Consider the following 20,763-nt stretch of genomic DNA (forward strand, 5'->3'; position numbering starts at 1 on the left):
AGTAATGCAATATGGAAATTATCCACTTTCAACTTGAGTTAATTCCTTTTATTTGATTTTATTATTATTTTCTTAAGTGATTCGTATTTTTCAACTGTTTTGTTTTATTTCTACATTAATACTACCAATGGTTACTGCTAACATTATTTGCTACAACATTAATAATACAATACATTGTTTGTCACCATGATTAAAAAGTGTGTACGACCCGATTAACGTTTCCACATAACAGATCTATAATTTCTAGTAGTAAATAAATTGAATTGAAGTCGAAATGAATTGTCTTATACTGTGAATAAGTACATATTTTTTCTGAGATTTGACAGCTTTACAGCTTGACCCAGAGATGCCGTATGTTTACATTTGTTAATTTCAAAATACTTATGTGGTTTTGTAAAAACCACAAGTGGCTGAGGATGCGGATAGGAGGGGCGTGTTTTCAGCACACCGCTCTTCCGGTCGTTACGATGGTTTTCTATGACCGCAGCCGCTACTATTCGGTCGAGTACCTCCTCAATTGGCATCACGAGCCGAGTGCACACCAAAAAATGGCAACAGCACATGGCGGCCCTGATGGTCACCAACTTCGGTGATCTGACTGGAACCGGTGTATCCACTGCGGCAAGGCCGTTGCCCTGTTTTGTAAAAAGTGTTTATATTTTAGGTATATTTGTTCGTTTAGAATACCTGGTAGTTCGTTTTCTATGTGCTGGCAAATTTCTATTTCTCCTAGAATATTCATGCTGATTCCTGGTGGAATTTTGTGTAGTATGTTGATAGTTGTTTGGTGTCTTCTGTTTTACAATTGTGGGTTTTTAGATGTAGAAAGAAGGTGGGTGGGTTAGTGTAGGAATCTACAGTGTTTTCTCTATATCTGATGCTGAAGCAACCTCACAATTGTCCTACGTAATATTTTTCGCTGTTTCCGCAATTAAATTAAATAAATCAAATAAACTGAATGCCACGCTAAAAAAATCTATGAAACTATCATTCAAAACAGCTAACGACGTATGCACAAAAATCCATTCAGCAAAAGCCACAAACCCAGAATACTCATATCCAGGAATATTCTCGGAAATTACACTCCTGGAAATTGAAATAAGAACACCGTGAATTCATTGTCCCAGGAAGGGGAAACTTTATTGACACATTCCTGGGGTCAGATACATCACATGATCACACTGACAGAACCACAGGCACATAGACACAGGCAACAGAGCATGCACAATGTCGGCACTAGTACAGTGTATATCCACCTTTCGCAGCAATGCAGGCTGCTATTCTCCCATGGAGACGATCGTAGAGATGCTGGATGTAGTCCTGTGGAACGGCTTGCCATGCCATTTCCACCTGGCGCCTCAGTTGGACCAGCGTTCGTGCTGGACGTGCAGACCGCGTGAGACGACGCTTCATCCAGTCCCAAACATGCTCAATGGGGGACAGATCCGGAGATCTTGCTGGCCAGGGTAGTTGACTTACACCTTCTAGAGCACGTTGGGTGGCACGGGATACATGAGGACGTACATTGTCCTGTTGGAACAGCAAGTTCCCTTGCCGGTCTAGGAATGGTAGAACGATGGGTTCGATGACGTTTGGATGTACCGTGCACTATTCAGTGTCCCCTCGACGATCACCAGAGGTGTACGGCCAGTGTAGGAGATCGCTCCCCACACCATGATGCCGGGTGTTGGCCCTGTGTGCCTCGGTCGTATGTAATCCTGATTGTGGCGCTCACCTGCACGGCGCCAAACACGCATACGACCATCATTGGCACCAAGGCAGAAGCGACTCTCATCGCTGAAGACGACACGTCTCCATTCGTCCCTCCATTCACGCCTGTCGCGACACCACTGGAGGCGGGCTGCACGATGTTGGGGCGTGAACGGAAGACGGCCTAACGGTGTGCGGGACCGTAGCCCAGCTTCATGGAGACGGTTGCGAATGGTCCTCGCCGATACCCCAGGAACAACAGTGTCCCTAATTTGCTGGGAAGTGGCGGTGCGGTCGTCTACGGCACTGCGTAGGATCCTACGGTCTTGGCGTGCATCCGAGCGTCGCTGCGGTCCGGTCCCAGGTCGACGGGCACGTGCACCTTCCGCCGACCACTGGCGACAACATCGATGTACTGTGGAGACCTCACGCCCCACGTGTTGAGCAATTCGGCGGTTCGTCCACCCGGCCTCCCGCATGCCCACTATACGCCCTCGCTCAAAGTCTGTCAACTGCACAGCCACGGCTGACGTAGGTACAAAGGGGTGGGTACAACATGTACTATATCCTTTTAAAAATAGATCTACATTAATAAAGCTACTAATACTACTACTACTACTGCTGCTACTACTACTACTACATTCAGACAACTCACTGAAAGTGTCCCTAGGAGAACTCAAGCCATCATAAAGATGGTGGGTGGACATGTCTCGTATTAATGTCCACTAATAGATGTGCGGATACTTCTGATCAGATAATGTATTCTTTCGTGCAGGAGTGCTGGGGGATAGGGTACAAATGGGTGGGTACATTAAAACTGGTTGTCGTTTCGGACCGTTTCTTGACCATGCGCGCTGTCCACACCACGTATCTGATAATCCAGCGGCGATCGGACTGTTCTGCTCCACACTACTGCTAGCTTGCCTGAAATTAGCCATCGAAATATGCAAGTGGGTTTAGGGGAGCCACTCAACGTTAAAACACAACGCAGTTCGACGTCTGGTATGAACAACAATATTCTGAGACGACAAAGAAAATCGCAGGTTGCACTGTTTACATTCTAATTCATAAGTGTTCATCCCAATTAATGGATGATTACCAGTCCACAATATCACTCAGACGAGCGTACGCGTAACCGACACGACGCGGGTGATTGTTGATGATGCGGAAGCCGAATGATCGCACGAAAGCTCTTACGCTCGTCACGTATACTCAGATTTTTGGTACCAGTCCACCTTGACACTAGTAATGGTATAACACTGTTTATAGAGTTAATTATTCAGGTCTCAGTTCTCACTTGTACGAGTGTGCGGGTAACCGTCGCGGTGAGGCTGATCGTTGATAATGCGGAACGCGATGACCGAGCCCACGTTCTCACGCTCGCTACAAGACACTGGCACTTGAGTGCACTCTTTGGTGGTAACTAATTTTTTTTTTCGATTACCTCAGTTCATTCTGGGAGACCGAACACGGCGCGGATGATTGATATTGTACGGTACGACACGTAACGAGAGGATACAGAAATACGTTATCAGCAGCATTGCTAATTTTAAATTATTTCTTGACGCACTTTCCTCTGAACCATTTGCTTATTTCATCACTTTACTGTATTAGCACATGTCGCAACACTTCAACTTCCGTACTAACAACACCTCTCACATGCAGAGCTACAACAACACAACATAACAGTTCCGTGTCCCGTACTCGACTCTCTACAGATGCAACTGCCCACAAAGATACTACACAACCAAGCCAGCGATATGACAATACGCTTACAGTGTCAAAGTATTTACAAGTTCAGACCAATTTAAAATAAGCTAATTAGTATACACATACACTTACAGACCTCTGGTTAGAGACTATCATTAGATTTCCTCCTGGTATGCAATACGTTTATTACAAATAACTTACGAAATAATGTAATGCCAAGCTGTTCACTCATATCTTACTATCACTCACTGCACACACTATACACACATTGTTTCATAACACTTCACTCCCTACACACATCAACACATACAAACTGGTGATCTCTGGGACATTTTCTGTACCACAACTTCCCATTTGCTATCCTGAAAAACTGAGTCAGCATCGCTCTATAATAAGTGATATGTTGAGCTCAGAAGGAGAAATTGGTACACTTGCGTAGTATCTTGTAGGGCCCCACGAGCAAGCAGAAGTACCGCAACATGACGTGGCATGAACTCGACTAATATCTGAAGTAGTGCTGGAGGGAAAGGACACCATGAATCCTGCAGAGCCGTCCATAAATCCGTAAGAGTACGAGGAGGTGGAGAATTCTTCTGAACAGCACGTTGCAAATCATCCTACATATGCTCAATAATGTTCATGTCCGGTGGCCAGCACAAGTGTTTAAACTCACCAGAGTGTTCCTAGAGCCACCCTGTAGCAATTCTGAACGTCTGGAGCGTCGCATTGTTCTGCAGGAACTGGCCAAGTCCGCTGGAATGGACGATGGACATGAATGGATGCAGGCAGTCACACTGAAACGTCCCCTTAGAAAAATTATTACAAGACTGTGCTTAAACTGAAACACAATATTTTTTAGCGCAACGCAATCTGACTTTCAAAAATCCCTACGAAAGAATGGCCCTGACTAACAATAACCTATACGTTTCACAAATCACTTACCTCACAAAAATCTTCGTTACTCAAGCTACTGCAATACAGCGAGCGCCACTACTGCCAGCTAAATAAAAGATTCAAACTACTGAAGGCACTAACTGCTGATAGGCATAGTTAGCAAATGAAAGATTTTAATAGAGAACAAAGAATGTATTTACCTCACTAGTCATAATATATATATAGCAGTTCATGACACCAATTCTTACAAATTTCAAAACTCCGTCATCTCTCTCCCCACGTCCACCACTGCTGGCGGCTCACCTCCAACTGCGCAACGCTGCGCGCTGTTAGCATCCAGCTGCCGCTGCTCAACACTACAATAGCAGACAACAATGAAAACTAAACACAGACTGCGCACGGCACAGCCAGTGATTTTTATACAGAGCGCTACGTGGCGGCGGCGTTACCAATAAAAAACCTAAACAGCTTACTTACAACACAGGCTGCTTACGTACGTGGCACCTGTCAGAGTCGTAACTAGACGTATCAGGGGTCCCATACCACCCCAGCTGCACACGCCACACACCATTATTGAGGATTCACCAGCTTGAACAGTCCCCTGCTGAGAAGGAGGATCCATGGATTCATGAGATCGTCTCCATATCCGTACTCATCCATCCGCTCAATACAATTTGAGAGAAGACTCGGACGACCCAGCAACATGTTTCCAGCAATCAACAGTCCACTATCAGTCTTGATGGGTCCAGGCTAGGGGTAAAGATTTGTGTCGTGCAGTCATGAATGGTATACGAGTGGGCCTTCGGCTCCGAAAGCCCATATCGATCATGTTTCGTTGAAAGGTTCGCATGCTGACACTTGTTGATGGCCCAGCATTGAAATCTGCAGCGATTTGCGGAAGGGTAGCACTTGAATATATCACGCTGCACGATTTTCTTCAGTCAACGTTGGTCTCGTTCTTGCAGGATCTTTTCCCGGCCGCAGCGATATTGGAAATTCGATGTTTTACCGGATTCCTGATATTCACGCTACACACGTGCAATGGTCGTACGGATTAGCAACCAGGTTCAGAAATGGTTTAAATGGCTCTGAGCCTTATGGGACTTACAATCTGTGGTCATCAGTCCCCTAGAACTTAGAACTACTTAAACCTAACTAACCTAAGAACATCACACACATCCATGCCCGAGGCAGGATTCGAACGTGCGACCGTAGCCGTCGCGCGGTTCCGGACTGAGCGCCTAGAACCGCTAGACCACCGCGGCCGGCTAGCACCCAGGAGGTCGATGGTTCGAGCCTGGGCTGGGGCATATATTTCCATTTGGTCCAGGTGGTACGGATCTGACATCTTAAGCATCAACAGCGATTGCAACGAGTCCTCTGGAAAGCATTTGTATTTACATACTACAGTCGTAGAAACTGAAGATTGGTCAGCTTAGAAAGAAGCTCTTACCACGTCGTGGGAGTGAATTTATTCACACCACTTCATCTATTAGTTGCGAAACCAGTTTCCTTTGTACCCTCCTTCAGTGGTCCCATAGATTAGTACCAACTATTATTCTTCCCTCGTTCAGGTCCGTTACATTTCGTTTGGGCGTTACGTTACCTGTAGGACTAGTAATATGTAATGTCCACATTCGGTTTCTATTTGTATGTGTTATCGCTATGGCCCCACTAATTATGCCTTTCAATAATGAGTCTGATAACCGCATGTTTTTCAGTACGTATCTCAATGCGTTATTAGTAGTTCGAAATCCAACACTTCACAATTAGCGGTGTCGGGATGAATCACGCAGAATAATATCTATCAGAGGAATAATGCACATTAGGTGGAACAGCGCCCAGGACTGATGGCGTGTTTATACTATGAGCACTATCCATCAGACAGGGACTAGTTGTGAGTGAAGTAACGCGCCGGTGGCAGACTCCAATACACATGCGTACACATATCGAATGTTCTCACTGTAAACCAGAGTGTCAGACGTATGGCATACACAGACGATGAATATGTGGATATGCTTGTGGTCCTTGGCGCATCTGATAACCGGGCTGGTATTGCCGCTCATGAATATGCTGCTAGGTGGCCTCATTGACGTCATCCAGATAAAAATGTCTTTCGTCATCTGGAGCTGCACCTTCGGGTGTCAGGTTCTCTTCATCCACCATCGCGTGACGGAGATCACCCACGGACTGCCCGTACTCCAGCTACTGAGGAAGCTATTCTGGAGATCATACACCAAGAACCTCAGCGAAGTAAATGTAGCGTAGGAAGGCAGCTGCGTGTCTCGCAACGCACGGTTGTTAACATGACGCACGAGCATAGGCTGCACCCCTATCATCATGCTTTCACGCAGCACCTGCAACCTGCACATTTGCTATCAGCGGATGCAATTCTGTGAATGCTTCCAACAACTACAGAAAGACAACGATGATTTCGTGAACACCGTAGTATGGTTGGATGAGGCAGCATTCACTCGTGAGGGTGTCTTCAATGGTGCACAATGCCCATCATTGGTGTGCAATTAACCCGCACGTCACCTGCGACCGTGGATATAAAGTTCGCTTTAGTATCAACGTCTGGGCCGGAATATTGGGCGGCAGGTTTTGGGGTCCCTACATGTAGTCTGACCAGTTGAATGCACGAAAGTATCACGCATTCCTCTCAAACTATCTGCCTGATGCGCTGGCAGATGTTCCACGACATGTTCGGCAGAAGATGTGGTTCAAACATGATGGTGCACCTCCACACTCTGGAATTAATGTGCGACGGTATTTGGACAGAACATTTCCAGGGAAATAGCTCGGACGTCGATGTCCAGTTGTATGGCCACCGTGTTCACCTGACCCAAATCCCCTTGATTTCTTCCTGTGGGGACATGTGAAGGAGCACGTGCACTCTACTCTGCCGACCAATGCGGAAGAATTGGTAGCGCGTGTTCATGCTGCTCTTGTTACTGTGAACGCAGCTTTGCTGCGAGGGGTCCAGAGCTGCATGATCTGGCGGGTTGGACAATGACTGGACGTGCATGGAGGTTGGTTTGAGCATCTGTTGTTCTGAAGGCGACGTATTCTGTTGTGAAGCTCATGCGGTCATTAATATGGATGTTATTATTGTCATTGGTTGCTAATGTGCTACATCTGAGTGCTCATGTTACATGTAGTGTAAATGAAAACTAAATGTTGTCCTACTGTACTGAGCTATCATATCTAGCATCTCGAAATTGATATTGTTTTCGTAGTTATTCTGTTCTATGACAGGTTCTTTCTTTCAACTGTATATTTCTCATATGTCTAATCACGTATTTGTTATGTTCAGCGTTACCAAATGTTGCAAATTTAGGATCAAGTGACCTCAGAATCGGTGTATATTACACTATGAAATGTCAGAATCAAATTAGCAAATAAAGAAAAGCCCCTCAACCCAGGATCGAATCCTCGACCTGCAGCATGCCCAAAATTCTACCCACAGCACCAATTGTGCAACACTATTAATACCTGCTGACGGGGGTAGTTCCCATACATATGGTTACAATGTTGGCAGATTGACACTCTTTAACGCCTTTTTTCTGCTTGATGTACTCGCCGGACGAAATTTTGTGACAGATGGTTTTTCATGGCTGGCATGTGAGGAGCCTCGGTGCGAAGCCCGAGTGCGCAAATTTCGCTTCACCCTGTGTATGTTTTCTAACTTTAAAAACGTCTTCTCTGAAATACAAATTTGATCAGAAGCAAACTAAACGTAACCTGTTTGGCACTTGGTCTGCTACTATGAAGCGGTGATTGTACTCTACATTAACTCCAGGAATGTGAGAACACAGTTCTGCAGCCGAGATGATGATTTGAAACATCGAAACGTGTAGTAGAAAAATAGACAAGTGAGTGACACAATAAACCTTTTTATTTTTATTTATCAACAGTCGCAGCCCCAATGATGCCGTTTTTTATGAACGAAATATTCATCAGTATTCTTAATTCTGCAGTTTGAACTCTGAGATATTTGCCACACGCTGTGTCCCATGAATTCAACCGCTGTATGCAAGGGACATTTCTTACAAAGTGTGCAAATCAGTTGTAAGATTAAATTTTGACCTGAGTCGAATGGCGGGATTAGTTTTGTCACACAGCGACTCGTTATACTGTTGATATGAGACCATTTTTGTTGTTGTTGTGGTTTTCAGTCCAGAAACTGGTTTGATGCAGCTCTCCATGCTACTCTATCCTGTGCAAGCTTCTTCATCTCCGAGTACCTACTGCAACCTACATCATTCTGAATCTGCTTACCGTATTCATTTCTTTCTCTCTCTCTAAGACTTTTACCCTCCACGCTTCCATCCAGTACCAAATTGGTGCTTCCTTGATGCCTCAAAACTTGTCCTACCAGCCGATCCCTTCTTCTAGTCAGTCTGTGCAACAAATTCCTCTTCTCCCCAATTCTATTCAGTACCTCCTCATTTGTTACGTGATCTACCCATCTAATCTTCAGCATTCTTCTGTAGCATCACATTTCGAAAGCTTCTGTTCTCTTTTTGTCTAAGCTATTTATGGTCCATGTTTCACTTCCATACAGGGTTACACCCCATAGAAATACTTTCAGCCGGCTTTGAGACCGAACGGTTCTAGGCGCTTTAGTCTGGAACAGCGCAACCGTTACTGTCGCAGGTTCGATTCCTGCCTCGGGCATGGATGTGTGTACTGTCCTTAGGTTAGTTACTTTTAAGTAGTTCTAAGTTCTAGGGGACTGATGACCTCAGATGTTAAGTCCCATAATGCTCGGAGCCATCTGAAATACTTTCAGAAAAGACTTCCTGACACTTAAATCTATACTCGATGTTAACAAATTTCTCTTCTTCAGAAACGCTTTCCTTGCCATAGGCAGTCTGCATTTTATACACGCTCTACTTCGACCATCATCAGTTACTTTGCTCCCCAAATAGCAAAACTCATCTACTACTGTAAGTGTCTCATTTCCTAATCTAATTCCCTCGGCATCACCTGATTTAATTCGACTACATTCCATTATGCTCGTATTGCTTTTGTTGAAATTCATCTTATATCCTACTTTCAAAACACTGTCCAATCCGTTCAACTTGTCCTCCAAGTCTTTTGCTGTCGCTGACAATTACGTCATCGGCAAACCTCAAAGTTCTTACTTCTTCTTCATGGATTTTAATTCCTGCTCCAAATTTTTCTCTTGTTTCCTTTTACAGCTTTCTCAATATAATGAGTCCAAATCAACGATAAATTTGAACATTGTATTCTCTTAGCAGAATGACGTAGCACAAAAACAGAAAATAAATAAATAATAGCGACTGGTCTGCAAAAAGTACCAGATATGATTTATACTTAATGACGTTCAGTAACGGGTTTAACGGGTTACGAGTAACGAATTCTGTAAGGGGATGTTTCCAGGTAAACCCGAATAGGTGAGTTTCAAAATTTAGTCCTTAGTTTTACAGCCCCATACTCAGTGCAGGTAAAATGGTCTTTATCTACATCTGTGTGCGTATAAACGAAGCGTTTTTAAAAGTTATCACCAAACTGTCTACTACAAGAATATGGGATGAAGACTGTATATGACGTTTCCTGGAGGATGATTATGTAAAATTGTGCTGCCCCCTTGAGCGTTTATAAGTTCTTGTGGAAAGAGCGTTAGTTTCTGGGTGTCCTTCGCATGAAGGTTACAGATTTTCCTGGAGCATAACATAAGCACACTGAATGTTACCTTCAGCGAACGAAATGCGAGCACTGACGAAGAACGCGAACCCAGTATTCAAGACCACTCGTGTGCGTGTCATGCTTGAGACAGTGGCCGCCACACGGTAGCGGCATACTTGAGCCTCTGGTTAAAAAAAATGACCGAAAAAAAGAAACGAAAATCCCGTCCTAAAAGGTTCCCCGCCGCACACGAGTGACCACAGATTCCTCCATCAGAGCCTTTATTCAAATCGCTTCAGCGGGAGGCACAAAACAGACCAGTGCGGGAGCGCCGACGACTGTGAAGAATACCCGCTCTCGGCAAAAGAACAAAGATAAGTGTACACAAATTGATCATGAAGAAATGAAACCGACGCAGGATTAACCTGGGCGATTAAGACGTCGTGATGTCGGAAATATTCCAAAGACTGGCGGGCGGAGGTAAGCCACAAAAAGCCCGCCCCGCTCTTCTCTTTTTGTGATTCCCCCTTTCGCCGGCCAGCGGCGGCGGCGGCGCAGTCAGCAGACATGTTAACAAACGACAACACGCCGGGCGCCCGGACAATGGCGCGCATTCACGGGCGCCGGCGCGGAAAGCCGAAGCACCGTCCCGCGGTGACAGCGGCCGGACGGCGGGGTGGGGGAAGCGGCGGTTGGCAGCACTGCCACTGGTTTCTGGAGCCGCCGGGAACAGCGGGTCACCGGCCGGTGCACGTGACCGCGGAGCGGCGAGCCTCCGAAACAGCACATCACAACGGTACCTACTAGCGCTCTTTACAATATATCGATATGTCGATAATCATTGTCAATGTGCCGATATTTAAGGGAGAGATATTTACTCCCGACATATCGATATCGAAATAATGATACCGAGTGCCGATATTTTTCTTTTATACATTTTTTCGCACATTTCGGTATATATCTGAAATTGTTCTTCAGAAATGGTGGTAGAATGCTATTTCGCTTTAACTATGTGAAGGAGTCCTACTGCTTTTTGAGCTTTCTTCGTTTCCAGTCTTCCTCTTTGACTGTATGAAGCAAGTAGGCCTATAGGTGGCACAAAGAAGAAATCCGTATTGAACCGGGTGGTGGCGGTGTGACTGGAAAAAACAAGAAACAGCACATCAACTGCGTTAAATAACGTTTTTTAATGCAAATAGCCTGCTATTTCTTTACATCGACCGTCTTCCAAATCAGTTGTCGCAAATTATGAACAAAAATCAAAATGACAATATTGGTCTTTGCAATAGGGGCGGAGAGAGTGTGAGCGGAAATTCTGACGTAATCGGCTCTCGGCGGTACCAACTGAAACTGCAACGTTGAACTTCACCACGAAATTTTTACACTAAGCTGCTAGGTCGCTGGCGTTTACAGAAAAAAAGCCGGAAAGTCGACATGCACTGTTCCGGACAAATCCAATGTGTGACGAAACGGAACGCCAGACCCATCGGTCACTTTCCATTGTGCCACTTATATGCAGTTACCATTATTAGCAAAGTGGTTATTTCCAAGCCTTGACGTGCATTGTTTTCCTTTTCAGTTGGTTCAAATGGCTCTGAGCACTATGGGACTTAACTGCTGTAGTCATTAGTCCCCTAGAACTTAGAACTACTTAAACCTAACTAACCTAAGGACGTCACACACATCTATGCCCCACGCAGGATTCGGACCTGCGGCCGTAGCAGTCGCGTGGTCCCGGACTGAAGCGCCTAGAACCGCTCGTCCTCGGTGGCCGGCCACTTGCTCAGAGCTCAGAGAAAGACCACCCCACTTCCCCGAGTCCTGCATTGAAATATGAACTGATTAAGCTGTCTGGTTTTCATAGAAATTCTCTGTTGACCTTGTACCCATTATAAATCATGCCTCACTTTGTTAAATATAGTACTGTTCAGGTCAGTGTTATGTGTGGAGGTCCCGTGAACTTGTTCTCTGTCCCTTTAAATATATACTTCATTCTAAAGTCATTGACTTGGAATATCATTGCATCCCCACCCTACTGTTCATCATTGCGCATTACCTCATGTTGTATGCAAGAGTTGGAAATTATATTTAGAAATAGAAATCTAGCTTACCGCTTTGTTGTTGTGCTTTCGAGAAATCTGTCAAAACACGAGGTACGTGGAAATTTTGATTAGGGCCACATAATCGTTTTTCATCAGTCGCGCATTTGATATGGGTCAAATTGAATTCGGATCGGTTGCAGTTCAGTCAGCCGCTGTGGCGAGCGTTTCTAGGTGCTTCAGACCGAAACTGCGCTGCTGCTACGGTCGCAGGTTCGAATCCTGCCTAGCGCATGGATGTGTGTGATGTCCTAGGTTAGTAAGGTTTAAGTAATTCTTAGTTTTAAGGGACTGATGACCTCAGATGTTAAGTCCCATAGTGCGTAGAGCCATTTGAACCAGTTTCGTTTGCAGTTCGGTTTAGGTTGCGTTCAGTTTAGTCAAATGTTAACATTCGAGTTTAAGTTAGGTAACAGTTTTTGGGAACATAGTTTGGTAATAAGTAGATTTTTACAGAGTGGGAGGTAAAGTTGAGTTAAATTTCATACAGATACAAATATGTTGGGGAGGTTACAAGTGTAGATACTGTTCGCCCAAACTAACTTGACACTCGGCGCAGTTGCTGATGGAAACGACCTGTATGACACTGCAGTGAGTGTGGAAAGGCTGAAGAAGCAACAAACGTTATTTACAAAGTAATCTACTTATCAAAATAGCGCTACAGAAGCAAGCTCAAGGGCAGCCTACAACCGTGGCCAACGGATGTCTTTTTCGCATGGTGAATTTATTAAAAAGGGTAAGATAGAGTGTGCAAGGGCATTGTGTCCCTATGTTGGAGCAAATTTAAAAGCATTTCACCGTAAAGGAGAACTGAGTTAATTATTAGTGAACTCACAGAAAAGCTTAAGACTATCAGCAAAGATTTTGTTTAGTTTTCCTTGGCAATGGACGAGAGCACAAATAAAAAAGACGCTGCAGAATTACTCACCTTCATCCGTGGAATTAACGAAAATTTCGTCATCACAGAGGAACTGCTTGCGCTAGAATCAATTAAAGATAGAACAAATGGTCAGACTCGCTTGAATGTGGCGTGAGTTCTGTGGAGAAAAGTGACTTGTCCTGGAACAAAAGCTCAAAGCTTTCAGTAGGAAAAATGTTGATACGTTAAAGTTTTAAAAAACAGTGCAAGGCACAGACAGTGTTACTAGTCTTTTCTTTGCATTTTGCAGACATTAATGTGCAGGCTGTGATGAGAACCTTAACAAGCAATCTCACTCCTGATTTCTAAAGGATTGTAAAAAATAGTGATAGGACACATTTTGTCTCAAACTGTTTCTAAAATTAACAGAGCTTCAGATGTAGAAGATACGAAGTTAGAAAAATGAAAAGAAAATAGATAAAACTCGGACTATTTTATTAAATTCATTGATTTTTATGGTACAATTTGTACCTTTTTTGAAAAGCAAAGTTAACTAATGAAGGCAATTTTTTTTAAAAATGCGGCACTGCGCTAATATGCACATCCACAAAGTGGCCCCGATCCATAACAATTCCTCACCGCTGTCTTGAAAGAATTTGGACGTCATCAGAGTTGAATAACTGAAAATTTTGTTTTTTTATGTAATAAAATTCTGTATTTGTTCCAGGTCCCAAAAACATATATTTCATACATATTACATCAACATTTCGGTGTTTAAATGCCTTTTCAAAGCAGATGCACCGCTTTCTTTTTAAATGCTTAGCTATCACACTACAATAGAGATGCACAAAAAACATAGGAATAGTATAACTAAAGCCAATATATAAGATGAGTCAGGAATAAAGGGATATGCTTTGAGGAATGAAAGTAACAAGTAATCCTGCACAGAAGATTTCATGTGGACTTGTGCCCTGTTCCGAATAGTTTCCGTGATAGGACAAATTTAACGTACATTGTTATTTATATTCTGCATTATTCGTTGAGATTGTTTACAATGTACCAAAGTAGTGCAGAGGAAGTTGAGAGGAACTATTTGTACTGGACACTTGTCTATCAAGTCGGGGAAATACCTAAAACTGGCCTATAAAATCTACCTAAGCTACATCGCACGCACGTCGCGCAAGATTTTCAATATTTTCGGGCAAACAATTAATAGTAGAGAAAACATGATTTGGACTTCTGTGGTTTAATTTTGTACTGCGACATGTTTTCACTGAAGGATGTGGTTTTGAAGTTGTACAAGAAAAGCGTAAAAAAGCGATATTAGGAATAGACATATGTCCATATGAAGTTACCTGTTCATAATCGTTAATACTAACCTCTCAAAACATCTAACTTCCTTCTTGATCAAGTCTGTATATAGATCTTTCAGATTCTCAACTCCTGAACAAATATTTTCTTGTCAACACATAGAATCCAAATGAAAGTTTCAATAGTAGTCTTAACGAGCGCTCGCCACATCCTTTTTTTCTTCTTTTTTTACATCAGGTTTTTGACGTTCATATGATATGATGCACGTGATAATACTCTGAGGAGCCACGGAAACTGCTACACGTACTTAATATCGTGTAGAACTCCCGCGAGCACGCAGAAGTGCCGCAGCACGACGTGGAATAGACTTGACTAATCTCTAAAATAGTGCTGGAGGGAACTGCCACCATGAATCCTGCAGGGCTGTCCATAAATCCGTAAGAGTACGGGGGGAGGGGGGGTATGGAGATCTCTTCTGAACAGCACGTTGCAAGGCATACCAAATACGCTCAATAATGTTCATGTCTGGGGACTTTGTTCACCAGCGGAGGTGTTTAAATTCAGAAGAGTGTTCCTGGAGCAACTCTGTAGGAATTATAAACGTGTGGGGTGTCGCATTGTTCTGCTGGAATTGCACAAGTCCGTCGGAAATGCACAATGGACATGAATGGATGCAGGTGATCAGACAGGATGTTTACGTACGTGTCACCTACCAGAATAGTATCTGGACGTATCAGGGGTCCCATATCACAGCACTATTACAGAGCCTCCAGCTTCAACAGTCCCCATCCTCTCGATACAGATTGAAAGGATACTCGTCCGACCAGGCGACGTGTTTCCAGTCATTCCATTGTCGGCGTTGACGGGCCCAGGTGAGGCGAAATGCCTTGTGAGGCATAGTCATCAAGGGTACATGAAGGGGCTTTCAGCTGCGAAAGCCCATATCGATGATGTTTCGTTGAGTGGTTCGTATGCAGACACTTGTGGATGGCCCAGCATTGAAGTCTGCAGCAATTTGCGGAAGGGCTGCACTTCTGTCACGTTGAAATTGAAAGATTCTCTAAAGTCGTCGTTGATCCCGTTCTTGCAGGACCTATGTCCGTCCGCAGCGATGTCGGGGATTTGATGTTTTACGGGATTCCTGATATTCACAGTACACTCGTGAAATGGTCGTTCGGGAAAATCCCCACATCATCGCTAACTCGGAGATGCTGTGTTCCATGGCTCGTGCGCCGACTATAAATCCACTTTCAAACTCATTTAAATCCTGATAACCTGCCATTGTAGCAGCAATAACCGATCTAACAGCTGCGCCAGACAGTTGTCTTACATAGGCGTTGCCGACCGCAGCAACGTGTTCTACCTGTTTACGTATCTCTGTATTTGAATACACATGCATATACTAGTGTCTTTGGCGCTTCAGTGTATGTTTTAAAGATGGAGTAACAAGCAGATTAAAAACCATGACAGACTAGCAGTCCACACTGGGGAAAACATGAAAAATGTGGTTCTACTAGTGGACGGACTACGTGTAACTGAAAGCACGACAAAGAAAGCTTGAATAACAAAGAAAAGAAATAAGTCCAAATAAAGTAAAAAGCACACTCAATATCAACAAGATTGTCGAGCTGTAATATTCTGACGTATTGCCGGCCGCAGTGGCTGTGCGGTTCTAGGCGCTACAGTCTGGAACCGCGTGACAGCTACGGTCGCAGGATCGAATCCTGCCTCGGGCATGGATGTGTGTGATGTGCTTAGGTTAGTTAGGTTTATGTAGTTCTAAGTTCTAGGGGACTGATGACCTAAGATGTTAAGTCCCATAGTGCTCAGAGCCATTTGAACCATTCTGACGTATTGTCATTTAGTTCCAGTTTTCCACAATCAACCTTTTTTGCGCATTTGGAGTTAATTACCTCTTCCAGTACTAAACTTACGAAAAGAAAATGTTACAAGAATAATAGTATAGTACTTGCATACACAGTGATTAAAATTATTCAACAATAAAATTAATATTTTAAGTTAGAGCATTTAGTATGTTCTGAAATTATTAGGAGTAGAAACTGACTTCTGAAATACATTTTTTAAATATACAAGAACAGAAACTGGTAAATATTCCTGCTTTATTTTTAACGAGTTAAGAAATAAAAGAACGAAATTTATTTTGACATTTTATTTTGAATAATGTGTAAGTACAGGGTACCAAAACTAAAAATTACACGTGTAAGACAAAAATCAATTTTCAGTTCAGTATGAATTCCTCCTATATAATCTGGTTAAAGTTTCATTTCAATGTCTGTTGAAGTGTTTGTGTTATTATGTTTCAAAATCTAGTAAAAAATACAGACCATAATGTCAAGGTTTCGTTAAGCCCCTTTTACACGATCTACTTTCTTCTCTGACTTGACTCCTAGCCTGTCCTGTACCGTATGCTGGTCGGGCTGTCTGACGTGCATTTTGAATCCTGAATTGCGACAGTGCGGTTTTGAAGTACTATTCTTTTTACGAAAATATCGAAATACAGTAAAAGAACTTAGGGACGAATAATGATAGCTGAGTTTATTTTTGACCAAAACTAAATTTGTAGAGGATGTTTCTCACAAAGGTCATATAATAAATTCTCCTTGCTCCTGAAAACTGAAAGAGTAGAAAAGGTGTAGTCCAAACATTGAAAATTATCTTCTTTATGTGCTCGAAAATATATATACTTACGAAAATGTCAAACAATGTTTAGAAGGCAGTTAACACTGGTTTTTATTGTATCCTATGTATCTTGTTTTCTTTCGAAATGCCAAATAACATATAAAATTATATTTCTCGTTAAATAGTTCTTATTTTTTCACTGCTGCAACCAACTTCATTCTAAAACTTTAATCTATTTATATTCTTATTCATGTAAAATATATGGTGCTGTTTATTTAAAAGACTGGCTGAAAACTGGGGTACCTGCTGCCTCTTTCTATCTTCCTCTGCACCTTTAAAAATTTTCCGAAAAAACTGGCATGCGAACATATTCGTACTCTTTTTCACGTACAACCCACATCTCCCTCTCACAAGCTACCCTGCATGTAACTCACTCACACCCAGAAATTCAGCGCTTTAAGTCTCTTTTACCTGACCACTACCATTTGCCTATTCTCACTCACTCATTCAGCCCAATTCATTACCTCTTTGTATATCTCTAACTGTCATTGTCTCCTATACCACAGGCACAGTCTCCTTCGTTCTGTCTCCCACCCCCCCAGTGTCACTGTCTCCCTCCTGCTGTCTCCCACTGCTACTATCCCATTCATCCTTCCCCTTCCTACTGTCTCTTCTCACTGTCACTATCTCTCTCTTCCTCGTGATAATTGTCATAGGCTCTGTCTCTCATTATCACTGGCTCTCAACCACATCAACTTTCTCTTTCTCTCTAACCACAACCACTGTCTACTATCTTCAAGTATTTATTACTTATATGTCTCTTTCCTACTGCCACTGTGTCCTATCTCAGCATAGAAAAGCTCGAATATGTTTGCAAGCCAAAATTTTTAGGAAAATTTTTAAATATACTGAGGATGGTCAATGTTGCATCTGGTACCCCTCTTTTCAGTCAGTCTTTTAAATAAAGAGGAAAGATATTGGCATTTTTTGTGCTCCGATATGAGTTTATTTCAGCTGGTAACCTTCTTTTCCCTGCTGAAGCAGAGTATCTTACTCATATGCAAGAAATGTGTTGGTCAGTAAAATTTTGATAATATGGTTATGAGAAATAGAAATAATGGAAAACTAAATTTACACTTCAGATCGGATTTAAGTGCAACATAATTTTGCATGTGCTTCAGTGCTAGAACATGGGATTGTCAGACCCCTTGTGTGGATAACGGAGACACATTACAGCATATTTCTCCGTGCCACGTCACTTTATAAAGTATATTTCCCCTCACATCGGATTGTACGTGGGCATTTTACATGTGTAAGCAGGACAAATTTGGACCCCTGTGTATCGAAAACTGATAAAGCTAACGAAGAAAATTTTCAAGGCTGTTCGAGAGCGGGATATTAGGAATATGTAGTAAAAATTTCAGCTATTTTATATACATGACCGTCTTAGATTACGCGGCTTGGTTTTGGTAGGAACAAAGAGTAAAAAGCTTTTTCGGGTTTTATAAAGATCCCTCCATGAACTAACCTCTAAGACCCACGGTAGAGTACACATGCAAAAAGGACTGACCGATTTGTTCCATTTGCCTAAGCAGAAGGAAGTTTGTAATATTCGTACTTTGACCCTGTACTGCAGGATAGTGAAACTAAGAGGGACTTCCGTTTGTTATGCAAATATTCCCTAGGCCAAGGGCTACTCAAAATACTAGATACTGCCTGTCTATCACCAATAGAACCCGAGGTACGAGTTCCGGAAAACATTCCGTTTATATGTACAGCGCGTTGGAACGTACTGGTAAAAATGCTGTTGCATGGGTACCGGTACAAGGTCCTAGTGCAACCACTGCTGTCTGTCACGAAAACAAAGCTACAACAAAATAAAGATTAAGAAGACACAAAAGCAAAAAATCCATTACAGTAAAAGTGAAACGTCTCCGTAGAAAAATGTATACAGGACTGTGCTAAATGTATACAGGACTGTGCTTAAACTGACACACAATATCTTTAGCGCAACGCAATCTGACTTCCAAAAATCCCTACGAAAGAATGGCCCTGACTAGCATTAACCTATACGTTTCACAAATCACTTACCTCACAAAAATCTTCGTTACTCAAGCTACTGCAATACAGCGAGCGCCACAACTGCCAGATAAATAAAAGATTCAAACTACTGAAGGCACTAACTAGTAATAGGCATAGTTAGCGAATGAAAGATTTTAATAGAGAACAAACAATGTATTTACCTCACTAGTCATAATATATATATAGCAGTTCATGACACCAATTCTTACAAATTTCAAAACTCCGCCACCTCTCTCCCCACGTCCACCACTGCTGGCGACTCACCTCCAACTGCGCAACGCTACGCGCTGTTCACATCCAGCTGCCGCTGCCCAACACAAAAATGGCAGACAACAATGCAAACCACCCACAGACTGCACAAGGCACAGCCAGTGCTTTTCATACAGAGCGCTACGTGGCGGCGGCGTTACCAATAAAAAGAACCTAAACAGCCTACTTACAAAAGAAGTGAGGACTGCGATAATACGTTTAACTTCCGATGTTAGTAGTCCCCTGTTTCCACCCATGCGCGCTTTTCAGCTTACCCCAGATTTCAGTACTCCACACTAGGTACGTCAGTTTATCATTGAAGTTGTCGATCCATTCGCATCGTGACTGGTGGCTGATTTACATGCATGCAAGCACGTGAGGGGCACGAGCACCAGGTCATCGATCTTGAACAAAAAAAGGCCATCTTGCGAAAAAGGCTATACGCCCAAGTACTTTGTAGCTGGTGGCACGGACGAGGATGGTAGCGCTGAATTACGGCCAGAAAGAAAGTTACTGAAAGTACTATCAAATATGCAGGCTAGTGATACTGGAGATGAAAAACACTCTGTAAGTAATTTAAAGGGAATGAGGCTACTTTATAAAAATCTTGCGGAGTGACATTGTACGAAAGGCGCTGGAACAATGCCTATGAGTATTGACATACAGTCAGCGCGGATTCAGAAAACACCTTTCTTGTGAAACACAACTAGATCTCTATTCGCAACGAAATAATGAATGCTATTGACAGGGGACGTCAATTAATTCCATATTTCTCGATTTCCAGACGACTTTTCATACAGTTCCTCACAAACGACTTCTAATCAAATTGCTTTCCTATACAGTAACGTCTTAGTTGTGTGACAGGATTCGTGATTTCCTGTCAGAAAGATAACAGTATTCAATAATCGACAGAAAGTCGTCGACTGAAACAGAAGCAATATTTCGAGTCCTCTGCTGTTAGTAATCTATACAAATATTTAGGAAGCAATATGAGCAGCCATCTTAGATTGTATGCAGCGAGTGCTGGTATTTACCGTCTATTAAAGTCATCAGAAGATCTAAACCAATTGCAAAATAACGTAGACACGTTTTATGTATGTTGCGAAAGGTGGCAATTGACTCTGAATAAGGAAAACTGTGAGGTCATCCACATAAGTTTTAAAATAAATCCGTGAAATTTCGTATACATGTTAAATCATGTAAAACAAAAAGCCGTCAGTTGAACTAAATACCTAAAATTATAAATACGAACAACTTATTTGGAACGATCACAAAAATGGGGAGGGCATACCGAAGACTTCGCTTTACTGGCAGAACGTTTAGAAGATTATTAAAGAGACTGCCCACACAACGTTTTTCCTTCTTCTGCTACAGTAGTACTGTGCAGTATGCTGTCCTCTGCAGACATGACTGACGGAGAAGGTCGGAAAAGTTCAAAGAAAGGTAACTCGTTTTGCATTGTTGCGAAATGAAGGCAGATTGCCTCCGATATGACTAGTGAGTTGGGGTGGCAATCATCAAAACAACGGGTTCGATTCCCCGCGGGGTCAGGGA

This window comes from Schistocerca gregaria, chromosome 3 (assembly GCF_023897955.1).
Source record: "Schistocerca gregaria isolate iqSchGreg1 chromosome 3, iqSchGreg1.2, whole genome shotgun sequence".
Taxonomy (NCBI): domain Eukaryota; kingdom Metazoa; phylum Arthropoda; class Insecta; order Orthoptera; family Acrididae; genus Schistocerca; species Schistocerca gregaria.